Below are 13,035 nucleotides of genomic sequence, written 5' to 3' on the forward strand. Positions count from 1 at the left end.
TTTGTTTACCAACCATTTAAGTTGGAACAATAATAGACGATGTTGTGGCGCAGGCAAACCAAGGACTGTTTTTTAGTGGCAGAGCACTTAGAAGCTGCAATACGTCTATTAAAGAGGCTGTCTAGACTACGCTTGTCCGTCCTCTACTTGAATACTGCTGTGCGGCGTACGATCCTTGCCAGGTAGGATTGACGGAGAACACTGATAAAGTTTAGATGAGGGCATGTCGTTTTGTACCATCGTGAAATAGGGGAGAGAGTGTCATGGATATGATAGTGATTTATAGTGGCAATTATCAAACAAAGATGTTTCTCGTTGCGGCAAGATCTTTTCACGTAGTTTCTGTCTCCAAGTTCTCCTTTGAATACGAATATATTTTGTTGACACCCACCTACATACGAAGAAATTATCATTGTTGTAAAATAAGAGACAGCAGAGCTCGCAAGGAAAGATTTAAGTTTTCGTTCGAGAGCGGAACGGTAGAGAAATATCCATTAAATTTCGGGCATGCAGCCGCGCAAATAAAATTTCCTCCACTGATATTTCTGGCCGGCCGGGGTGGCCAAGCGGTTCTAGGCGCTTCAGTCCGGAACGGCGAGACTGCTACGGTCGCAGGTTCGAATCCTGCCTCGGGCATGCCTGTGTGTGATGTCCTTGGGTTGGTTAGGTTTAATTAGTTCTAAGTTCTAGGGGGCTGATGACCTCAGAAGTTAAGTCCCATAGTGCTCAGAGCCATTTTTTTGATGTTTCGGCTGCGTATCGTCCGGTCATCCTCAGAGTGAGTCACAAGACTGACGACAAGATGCCAAGCGCGGCCTTATATGCTCCACTGCGGCGGTACTGCACATGCGGGTCACAGATGCTGGTCGGCGGCAGAGACATATGCTTACACATGCGCCGCCTGTGGCTAAGGCGTACAGACATTTGATTCGCTTATCGACGTATGATCGGCGGCGGTGACACGATAACGACTTCTCTGCAGTTTAATTACTCCAAGAGCCGGATTGCATGTTTTGTCCAAATTAAAACCATTATCTCAATTTATTAAATTGTTAGCTAATCTAATTTCTATATCTTCTTTGAAGACAGATTCCCAAAAAGAAGAGGTGGCTATTAAAATCTTCACATCACTGTAATTCATGGAATGACTTGTATCAATACGATGTTCGGCCACAGCTGACTTATCTGGCTGTAATCAGCGTGTGTATCTTCGATGCTCCACACACCTCTCATGAACGGTGCGTGTTGTTTGACCTATGTACGACTTCTCACAATTTCCGCAAGGAATCTGATACATACCCGCTTTACGAAGCTGTAAATCGTCCTTCACAGAGCCGAGTAAAGCTGCAATCTTCGTGGGGGGCCGGAAGATCACCTTGACACAGTGTTTCTCAAGAATATGGCCTATCTTCGAGGAAAGAGCACCCACATAGAGCAAAAACGCACTAGATATGAAGGAATTACTATCTTCTTCCCCATCACATACCTGCTTTTTAGGTTTTGCATCGAATGCTCTACGAATTTGTTGCGGAGAAAATCGATTCGATTTAAAAATGCTCTTGAGGTATGTGAGCTCTTCTTGCAAATTGTCTTTATCGGATATACAATGCGCCCGATGCAGTAAGGTCTTAAAGACACCTATGGTCTGTGAAGGGTGATGACAGCTACTGGCATGAAGATATAGATTTGTGTGCGTTGGTTTCCGATATACGGCATGTCCTAATGTGCCATCACTTTTACGGCGAACGACAACATCCAAAAAGGGGAGGCAGCCGTCTTTTTCTATTTCCGTACTAAATTTAATGCTAGCATGGATGGAATTCAAATGCTCAAGAAATCGATGTAATTCATCCATTCCATGGGGCCATACCACGAATGTGTCGTCCACGTACCTCCTGAAGACCGTAGGTTTAAAACTTACTGAGTCCAGTGCCTTGTCATCGAAGTCTTCCATGAATAAATTAGCTACCAGAGGGGAGAGGGGGCTTCCCATGGCAACAGCATCAATTTGCTCATAAAATTCACCATTAAACTGAAAATAAGATGATAAAAGCACGTGTTCAAATAAGACCGTAATGTTCTTATCAAAATGTTGGCCGATGAGAGAAAAAGAGTCCTTTAAAGGTACCTTGGTGTGTAATGATACCACGTCAAAACTAACAAGCACATCCGTACTACTTAGCCTGGCATTGCCAGTCTGAGGATGGCCGGACGATACGCAGCCGAAATATCCGTGGAGGAAATGTTATATGCGCGGCTGCATGCCCGAAATTTAATGGATTATTCATTACGCCGCGAGAAGTTGAAAATGCACAACAGGTAGAGAAACAGTCTAAAGGTAATTCGATGAACGCTGTGTCAGGTACTTAGTGTGAACTCCAGAGTAGTCATGTAGACGTAATTGTACCGGAGGCGTGGTGCGTGCATGGAGTGAGTACAGTACGCAGCTGAAGAATCTTGTGAGGGACGAGGCGAAGAAGCAATGGGGACACAGTGCTTCCCGTCGCTCCCCCCTGCCCTGCGGCTGCCCGTGGTCTGTGGTAAAGGCCATCGGAAAACAGTGCCCTACCGGTAGACTTTATTGTTAATCTGACTGTGGCGTGTTTCATTGTCCGATATTACAGTGACGCTATTTTTACAACGACGTGTGAAACACTGCCTTAGATTACGCCACGACCTACAGCCCCATTTTCCTGAGCAGGCACCGTGCGTCTCAGCTACAGAACAAAACGTAGGTGGGGCGCCAGGTACAGGCGTGCAGCGCGCCGGTTTCGGGGAAGGCCCGGGATGTGTGGCCGCAGTTTGGGGATCGACCGCTACGCGCAGCCAGGCCGCGCCGTTATTAGCGTGGCCATTCACACAGCGCGGCCACCAACACAGGGCCGAGTCGCCTTTCCTCTCCTTTCAGACGCTGCCGGCTGCTGCTGCCTGGCGCCGCCCCAGGCTGCGCTGGGCGCCTTCATTCCGCTGACACGCGCAGCGCCCGCCACGAATATTAAATTTCACACGTCCCCCACGCGACAGTATTTCCCTCGCGCGGATGACGCAGACCAATGTTTGTGCTATTCTGCTACTGTAGTTTCTTCTTTCCTGGAATATTCTACTGCAGATAGGAGAACTCATATGGAACTGAAAATAATAAAAGAAATAAGTCCACTTATTTGGCGCCCATCTGCGTGTACTTTACAGGGCTGGTTCGCTAATATTTATCACACAAGCCAGATATCATTTGGCAACCAAGTCTCCCTTCCCCTTTTCCTCGTACACTTTCATCGTATCAAGTTTCGCTAATTATTGTGATATGCACTGTATGCACCTCTCAGCTGGGCGCCCCAAGCGGCCGCTAGAAATTGTGATATCTCTTGCATAGAAATAACTACTGGCCATTAAAGTTGCTACACCGCGAAGATGACGTGCTACAGACGCGAAATTTAACCGACAGGAAGAAGACGCTGTGATATGCAAATGATTAGCTTTTCAGAGCACTCACACACGGTTGGCGCCGGTGGCGACACCTACAACGTGCTGACATGAAGAAAGTTTCTATCCGATTTCTCATACACAAACAGCAGTTGACCGGCGTTGCCTGGTGAAACGTTGTTGTGATGCCTCGTGTAAATTTGTCAGCTTATAACTTCTTATCTTGTATATTGGTATAGGAAACTATCTGCTACAATGCAATTAGCCTGTGCATGTTATAGCTCGTACGTAGCAAACCAACATTCTGCTATGAACAATCCACAGCGTCCACGAATGCATATATGTAAACATCATGGGAAACGCATAATGTAGGCAAAGCCTAAGAAATGGACAGAGATGCCTGAAACTGGTCCGGCAAAAAAGTTTAAACAAATTAAAAAATGTCGAAACTTGTGTGTCAAAAGTGAAGTTCATCACATACATCGAAGCTACCAAATATCCAAGTTTCAAAGTTTATACAATGAAAAATAAATATCTGCCATACGCACGAACTTCTCGCCCGAAGTTAACACACACACTTTGCAGAGAGTTTACTCGTCGTGTCACTAGGCTATGCATGTTCGTGCGGCGTGTGACGTATAAAAGTGAGTAATCAGTTCCTCTCGCTGTAACGTCAATAGCGGCTCGGCTCGAGGTGCGGCCTGTTTGGAATGATGACACGCAACGCGCATGCGCCGGCAATGGCAGCGTGGGAGGTCATTAGGGTAATTAGGGCGGCAGAGCGCCCTCCGCTTGGCCTACTTTTTAATTACGCCACCAAAGCGCGGCCCTCGACCCCTCTTCTGGGCGCGACGACCTGCCATCCGCAAACGAAGACATCGGCGGCGTGGGCGGCGGCAGCTGGGCGCCCGTGCGGGTGCTCGCGCTCGCGCTCGCGCTCGGCGGGCTGCGAAATGAGAGCTGTTATTACGAGCGAGCGGCTCGCGCCGGCATAACGAAGGCCGCCAGCTGATTACAGGGGCATCGAGGCAGCCGGAGGCGCGCCGAGCGGCGGCGATTACAGGAGGCAGGCGTCTGACAGCGGCAAAAGCAGGACACGGAGAGACAATTCTGGACATCACGAAAACGGAGGTGCGGTGAAAGAAAATAGTGCTACGATTCCGTAAAACAAAAATAGTTAGCATTACGTGTAACGTTAAAAGTAGGTCAACGCTATTTTAGTTCAAATGGTTCAAATGGCTCTGAGCACTATGGGACTTAACATCTGAGGTCATCAGTCCCCTAGAACTTAGAACTACTTAAACATAACTAACCTACGGACATAACACACATCCATGCCCGAGGCAGGATTCGAACCTGCGACCGTAGCGGTAACGCGGTTCCAAACTGAAGCGCCTGGAACTGCACGGCTACTCCGGCCGGCTTTACAGTGCTGTTCACAACATTATTCCTCGACTACAGCTATTGTTGAGTAATGATGGTGGACATATTGAGCATTTCCTGTAAAGAACATCATCTTTTCTTTGTCTTACTTTATTACGCTAATTATTGCTATTCTGATCAGATGAAGCGCCATATGTCGGACATTTTTTGAACGTTTGTATTTTTTTGGTTCTAATAATACCCATGCCATTCCAAGCATGTGTGTCAATTTGTACCTTTCTATCTACATTATTCCGTGATTTATTCAGTTTTCAAATTTATACTGACTTTTTGATCACCCGGTACTTCCCCTGCATTAGTCCTCCCCATTGCGGCACTTGCTTTACCTGCACACTGCAAGCCCGTTTAAAATCAAACAAGTTCAGATGAGTGTACTGTACTTACTATTTGTGAATCACTTGATTGCTGAACTCTTTACTTCTGAACCGGCACAAATTGGACGACTTCAGGCTGTTAATGCTTTGTGTCTAACCAGTCTAATAATAAAAATAATACTGTGAACAGCCTTATGTAGTTACTGCTGTGTCGTGCTGTCGATTAATTCATTTATCTGCTTTGAAGCGAGTAATGAAATAATTTCTGGACGCCCGCAGGTACTATCTACGACTTGGAGAAGAGCTTTTCAAGAGATATTTAGCATTTATCATCAGCAAAGTCCGGGATAAAGTACAACATAAGTGTGTAATGAGTGGACTATGTGAGGAACCTATAACCACGTTATTAATGCTACTAATTGAGAAAAAGTAATTATTGATAACTTATATAATCAGTATTAGAGTCTTACAAAATTGTGATAATAGCAACGACTTTTTGAAATTAATTTAATTTTGTACCTGAAACAGAATCGAATAGTTTAGTTCTTACCCGTCAAAATATTTAATTTTACCCCCTCAGGGGGTAATTAGCCCCGGTTGCATGGAGCGTAGCGTAAAGAGGCAAAGTGCACGTGCAGTTATTCGATCAGGAGTTGGGGGCAGTGACACCCATTGCTACAACCAACGTAATCCGAATTTATGAACGAGCTTTCTCTAATCGTGAAGACTCCAGTGGCAGTACGAGAAACTAATACTGTCATCACCGCATTACGAAGATCGCTGAGGGAGAAAACCCATAACGACAATGGAATGGCACGTCCAACAGATATTTCCTATGTTGCTCCATTTCCAGAACATAAGAGGAGTGGTTCTTTAAGAAGGTGAATAGTTACCATATGAAGAAGAGGGGGCAGTGGGTCTTAGTCATCCGCAGTCGTCAGGTAACAGCTTACACAAGCTACAACTGCTCGGATACTTCCAACCGTTACTATCACACGCTGTGTTGCAGTTGTAAAAAAAACCATTTTTGTATACCGTCTTCAGTACCTCTCTCATAAATACGCAATTTATTGTCAATTAAGTAAGCTCGTTAGCAGTTGGTAGCGCTTGAAAAACGGCCACGTGTGCGGAAGGTCGAAGAGGTGTTGCTCGACCGAAACGGGCCTTCTGTAAACAGGAAATTGTTGGCGGTGGATTGCACCAACGCTCGGGTTTCTCAAATGTCAATCACAGACTATGTGAAGACATTGCTGGAAACGTTTATCTGAGTTGTTCTCAGTGTGTTCAGTGGTAAATGTGCCATTAATAACCCAGGTAACTACAAACCGTAGATCTGTACCTGGACCAGAATAAAAAGGTGACTGACAGCTAGTGGTTCACAGGGCAGCTTCCACAGCAACGGTTTCGTCAGACCCTCCGTCTTGTGCATAGTTCTCATACCGCTCTGTTACCTCAGCTGCGGGCGACAATAGTGGCGTATAACATAACTGTTGTGATTTGTTATTTGCTTTGTTTCTATGTGCGGTTTGTTTCCTTTGCAGAATGTGTGAAGCTAGGTGGCCGTGCGGCTCTAAGCGCTTCTGTCCGGAACCGCGCTGCTGCTACGGTCGTAGGTTCGAATCCTGCCTCGGGTATGGTTGTGTGTGATGTCCTTAGGTTAGTTAGGTTTAATTAGTTCTAAGCCTATGGGACTGATGACTCAGATGTTAAGTCCCATAGTGCTTAGAGCCATTTGAACCATTTTGTGTGTAGCTAACTGTGAAATTGCTTAGGAAAGTCATAAGACTATTACGATCAGGCAAAGCGAACTCACCACTGCTCGTTAACGCGGAACGTATGAACGCACTCACAAGGGAACCGCCCCATCGCACCCCCCTCAGATTTAGTTATAAGTTGGCACAGTGGATAGGCCTTGAAAAACTGAACACAGATCAATCGAGAAAACAGGAAGAAGTTGTATGGAACTACGAAAAAAATAAGCAAAATATACAAACTGAGTAGTCCATGCGTAAGATAGGCAACATCAAGGTTAGTCTCACATCAGGAGCTCCGTGGTCCCGTGGTTAGCGTGAGCAGCTGCGGAACGTGAGGTCCTTGGTTCAAGTCTTCCTCGAGTGAAAAGTTTACTTTCTTTACTTTCGCAAAGTTATGATCTGTCCGTTTGTTCATTGACGCCTCTGTTCACTGTAATAAGTTTAGTGTCTGTGTTTTGCGACCGCACCGCAAAACCGTGCGATTAGTAGACGAATAAACGTGCCTCTCCAATGGGAACCGAAAACATTTGATCGCAAGGTCATAGGTCAACCGATTCCTCCACAGGAAGACACGTCTGATATATTCTATACGAAACTGGTGACGGCATGTGCGTCAAATGACAGGAATATGTTGTCGACCCACCTAACTTGTACACTTGGCGAATGGGTAAAAAGATTCTTCTACCTTGCCCGATTAAGGTTTTCTTCTGGATGTGATAATCATTCCCAAAAAAGTGATCGCATCGGACGGACGGACGGACAGATAATAATTGTCTGAAAATAAAAAAATTAGCCTTTTTCACTCGAGGGAAGACTTGAACCAAGTCTCCTCGATGTTGAAAATAAAAAATTAGCCTTTTTCACTCGAGGGAAGACTTGAACCAAGTCTCCTCGATGTTGAAAATAAAAAATTAGCCTTTTTCACTCGAGGGAAGACTTGAACCAAGTCTCCTCGATGTTGCATATCTTGCGCATGGACTACTCAGTTTGTATATTTTGCTTTTTTTTTCGTAGTTCCACACAACTTCTTCTTGTTTTCTCGATTGATCTGTGTACAGTGTTTCAAGGCCTATCCACTGTGCCAACGTATAACTAAATCTGAGGGGGGTGCGATGGGAAGGTTCCCTTGTCAGTACCGAAGTGCACAGCTGCTGCAGAGCTGTGGTGCGCTTGCGCTTCCGTGCTCACCTGCAGCCACTTCGTTATTCTCATCCAGGCGGAGTCTGTTTATATTTAACAAGACACAAATTGAACGATAACTAGGAATTTCTGCTTCTGTTACTGGATTTTTTAGTTCTTTTTATCATCATATGAACGTGACTGCCTTATGCTGTTAACTATGTCTTAACAGCTACTAACTTCCACAATTCTGCGAAGGATTTCAGTGTTAACCTCGTTCATGGGTTGCATGTTGTCTCCTGAGACAACTGTTGTAATACTTTCTAAACAAACCGACAAATTGTATGCGGTTCTAAGACTGGTTATAGGCACATTAAGTCTCCTGAAATGTCACAGGTTCCCGAAACATTGGTTGTAGTGACAAGATTTTCTACATAATGAATTAAGAAATACCGTGACTGTATCGTAAACGACACACGAAGGAACTGCAGTAACGTGACTCTGTGTTTTTCATAAAGTTTGTTTTCATTTGATATAAACAGTGAGTTGTTACCGCATTTCCTTTTTCAGTAAGTAACCGGTTGCACCCATTTCCGTAGCCAAGGTAACTAATCTTCAATGAGTGGTGAGTTCCGGCTCATAGCCACTCAGATCTAATGTTCGTGGTGCAACTCATTTTCATCACTAGGGCGATGGAAGACTAGAAATTGAACTCGTTTTTGCCAAGAGTAGCATCAGCACTAATTAGGAAATACGAAATAGGTAATAGTGCAATAATAATGTGATAGTGAGTACAACGAAATAATACAGTTGTTTTTTTTAACGGTATTTCAGTGCCGTACGTGGTAAGTTACATCGAGAATTTTCTGCTACATATCCGCGGAACTTTGGTGTCCGGTTGCTTGCCACTTTACGAGGCACTAGGCACAAGACTTCGTCTCTGACGTGAGAGTTGCGTGTGAATATCGCCGGAAAGTATTTCTCATGTAAATAAAAAATGAAGTAATTGTCGACTTGTTCTCGAAACGCTTTGAGCCCAAAGCTACGATCAACAGCAAAATGAGAAGGAAAGCTCGTTCTCCAGTACAAGTGAGGAATGTTCCGTAAAAAATAATCGTAATCCTGAAAACCTTCCAATGAAGATCAATAAACACACTGTGAGCCTCCTTAACCCTGTAGGATGTTTCGTCATTGCCTAATGGTTTGATACAGATCATTCCTTGGTACTGCAGTTTTAGCCTTATTTTATTTCTCTGATCGAACGTCTGGCGAATGTTCAATGTAGTGAATATCAACCAAATAGTCGCGCCGGCCGGAATGGCCGAGCGGTTCTAGGCGCTACAGTCTGGAGCCGCGCGACCGCTACGGTCGCAGGTTCGAATCCTGCCTCGGGCATAGATGTGTGTGACGTGCTTAGGTTAGATAGGTTTAAGTAGTTCTAACTTGTAGGGGACTAATGACCACAGCAGTTAAGTCCCATAGTGCTCAGAGCCATTTGAACCAACCAAATATTCGCCAGTTACAACAGACCAAGGTCATCATAGAATGCCCTTCACTTGGCAGGCTACCAAACGTTCTCCTTTTACACCGGAATGAGTTCTGAATATCTACATATGAAGCACAATCTTGCGCGTAAGAGAAATGATGTCCGTGAGAAAATCAGAGAAAAAAACTGGAATCATTTCATAAAAAAAAATCTTTGCTGGAGAACTAAAATACGAATTGAAATATTTACGGGAATAGGCGGTGGAATAAGTCTGTGGTGAACTCAGATCGGAATAAGGGGATTCAGGAATTATTATCTGAAAATAAAAGAAAAGAGTATGAGAAGAAATTGCAAAAGGTGAGAACCGCCGGCCGTAAGATTATTGGAAAGTGCTTGGTCACGCAATGAAATGGAACGCAACTTATTGACAGAACGCATTCTCCGCGTAACAAATAGCCAGGGAAGAAGTGCAGAAGAGTAAGCAGAAAACGCGATGCGATGTGAAGAGCCGGCGACGCGGGGGAATGAGATTACCGTAGCGCTGCGCTCCGCGAAAACAGCCGCTATTACGGCGCACAGCTCACATTTCTCTCTCAGGCGCGGAAAACAAACATCAAAGGAGCGCTTTGACTCGTTCAGCCGAGGGACAGCTCTTGTTCCCAGCAGATCTCGCGTCACGTTCCTCCCAGAGACTTCTTTCCAAACAGACCTGAGTGTACAATTGACTTTTATGATGGTGGAAACAGAAGTGTGAAAGCGCTTTCGCTACTCCTCTTTTCTTTTTTGCCCTCGTTCAGTGCGAAAATGTACTGTTACCGCACACAATACTGAATGTTAAGCTGTAGTCATTCATTTAGTTCGCTTGTAAGTCGTTCTGTCAGCAAACAAACGTTCTGCTGTGGAAAAATGGCAACAAGAAACGGAAATACTGACAGGATCCTGTTACGTCAAGAACGCATCGATGTATTAAAAACAGCTGCCGATCTAGAAGCTGTGCAGAAGAATTAAATAAGTGACGCTGCGAGACAATTGAGCAAAGATTCAGTATTGATGGCGTTGACTTGAACTGCTTATCTGTACCAAAATATTTTCAGGAAAATGATTACGTTGTGTTTTTTCAATAGTCTGATTGAAACGCTTCCTGGCGTATGACAAACAGACCAAAACAATATTTTATTTCGAATTAAGGTGAGTTTCTTTTTAGTGTTAACATCATTTCATGATCAAACATAATACAGTAAATGACGCTATCATTGTTCCTGACCCTGCAGCAGAGCTCATAAAATATATGAGCGATGTTAGCAAATTTTGTTCCTGCTTCTAGAATCACTGCGAATGTCTCAATGAATCTGACTCCCCGGGAAGCGCTATATAGTCTTCACTTCTACTTAGAGGGACGTTTGCTGTTGCGATGGTTTATCCATGAAAAAGGATGCTGGGCAAATAATCTACTCGACGAGTTAGCGTTTGCGTAGAGAAATAATTCCAAAAAGAACGAGACTGTAAGAGAGAGAAAGATTCTTTCAAATGACGATAATGAACAGTAAGACGCATAATGGAGTGCCATTCTTTGACAAGGGATCCCTTGAGCGCGAGGTTGCAAGTTCAGTCTTTTGTAAGGCTCATTTGAGAGTGTTGAGTTAACAATTATGACAGGAAAAATATCAGCTGCTAATAACTCACCAAGTACATCAGGAGGGCAACAGAAAATGAGTATCCGGGAGGCGCACAGCTCAACCTTCTATAGGATGTAAGTATTACACTTCATAAAATGGACATTGTCGACATTCAAGAAATGTTCAAAATAAACCATTAACTTGCACCATGAAGATCGAATGAAAAACGGCGCGCCACAGTGATTAGAAAGGTTCGCAACATCAAGATCGAAGGCGAACTCCTTGGGAGTTACAGAGAGTGCAGGACGTTCAGCTGGGTATACACTCTTAAGGAATGCATATAGAATCATATTGGTGTAACAGGGTGATGAGAACTGATGGAATGTGATGGCTTGTAACCGAATGGAAACAGTCCGTCGTGGAGCTTATCGTGAAACTGGCTATCCTTTAAGGCGTACCTGCATATAGTGCGATAAAATATTTTACACGCACGAAAAGACAAACATACAGAGCTTGAATTTGTCCAGTGGCTCCAGGTGGTATGAATTGCAACGTTACACACTTTCAGGAGCGACAGTTTACTCTAAAGGAATATGATTTTTGTACTTAGACCAGGAATCAAGCAAATGTAAATGTAAATTATTTTGACCAGCTATTGGCCAAAATCAATGATCATACCATAGCTGTTGTTCTCTTACGCCCATTTCCCCACTCTTGCTTGCTGTGACGTAAATATTTCCTACTGTCGTTGCAAGGTAATGCACGCGAGAAATAATCGTAGGGGACAGAGCACCTTCAGCTTCACGTAGCACAATAAATAACTTCTCAGCCAATTTACCATCTGGATTCACAATCGGTGTAACTGTATACTAATGCGTTAAGGCATTGATGTTAGTTGATCTTGATACAAATGTCTTGGTACCTCTAATTTTCAGGATTCCTTCTCATATGCATTTACTCTTCAAATCCCGATTGGTCACAGTTGAAAACATGTTTCTTACTGAACGATGGAATAAGTTTGTTTACCTCATCAAATTTTCGGGCCGATTCCGGAGTTTGCTGTGCATCGTCAAGTTGACACTTTATCTGAAATTTCGTTATCTTCAGGTCTACCAAATCTGTAGCATCGTTTCAAGCTATGCAACCGTCCACTGATTCCATTAAAATCACTTTAATCTATGTCGCGCGCAGTATGATGTGCACAACGTAGTAGATCACATCCTGTAACATGTATCGAGCCTCCTTGAATCGCGCAAACACAAGTTTATAACAATTGCGCCTTACCCTACCTTGAAAATCCGTAGTTTTTCTAATGCACTACACGGTCACATTGTCGCGGACTTATTCGAAATCTGTTCATAGCTTTCTTTTTTTCTCTCTCTCTTTTTTTTTTATACTATGCTGAGAATTATATTTAGTAGCTACTCCCTGACAACGATTACCCTTTAATATATTTCACTGGAGACGCTATTTGTGGCACCCTATCCTACAAGGATGATGAACTACATGGCTCGACACCCGTTCAGTGTCACTTTCACTTGTTAAGCACGTATCGTCATCGTTGTACTCCTTATATACATTGTCCGCAAAGTCGAGCGTATACGACACTATACATTCCACTGACTCATCTTGCAAAAATGCTAATATTTCATCTGCCATTTCTTTCTCACTCTGCGAAATTCCCTAGGTTCCTTTTTGACGAAATGTCAACTTTGGCAACTGTTGTTGTAGATATAATGCAATGTTTGCTTTGTTTATTGTCGCCATTGCTCTGCTTTGTATCGACACCACTAGCACTGTTGCGAATTAATCGTCGACTAAGCAGTTCAACTAAGTTCCGTAGTCTCATACTATGCTCATCACTGGTTACGTCCAGTTCCGCT

This window comes from Schistocerca cancellata, chromosome 1 (assembly GCF_023864275.1).
Source record: "Schistocerca cancellata isolate TAMUIC-IGC-003103 chromosome 1, iqSchCanc2.1, whole genome shotgun sequence".
Classification (NCBI taxonomy): Eukaryota; Metazoa; Arthropoda; class Insecta; order Orthoptera; family Acrididae; genus Schistocerca; species Schistocerca cancellata.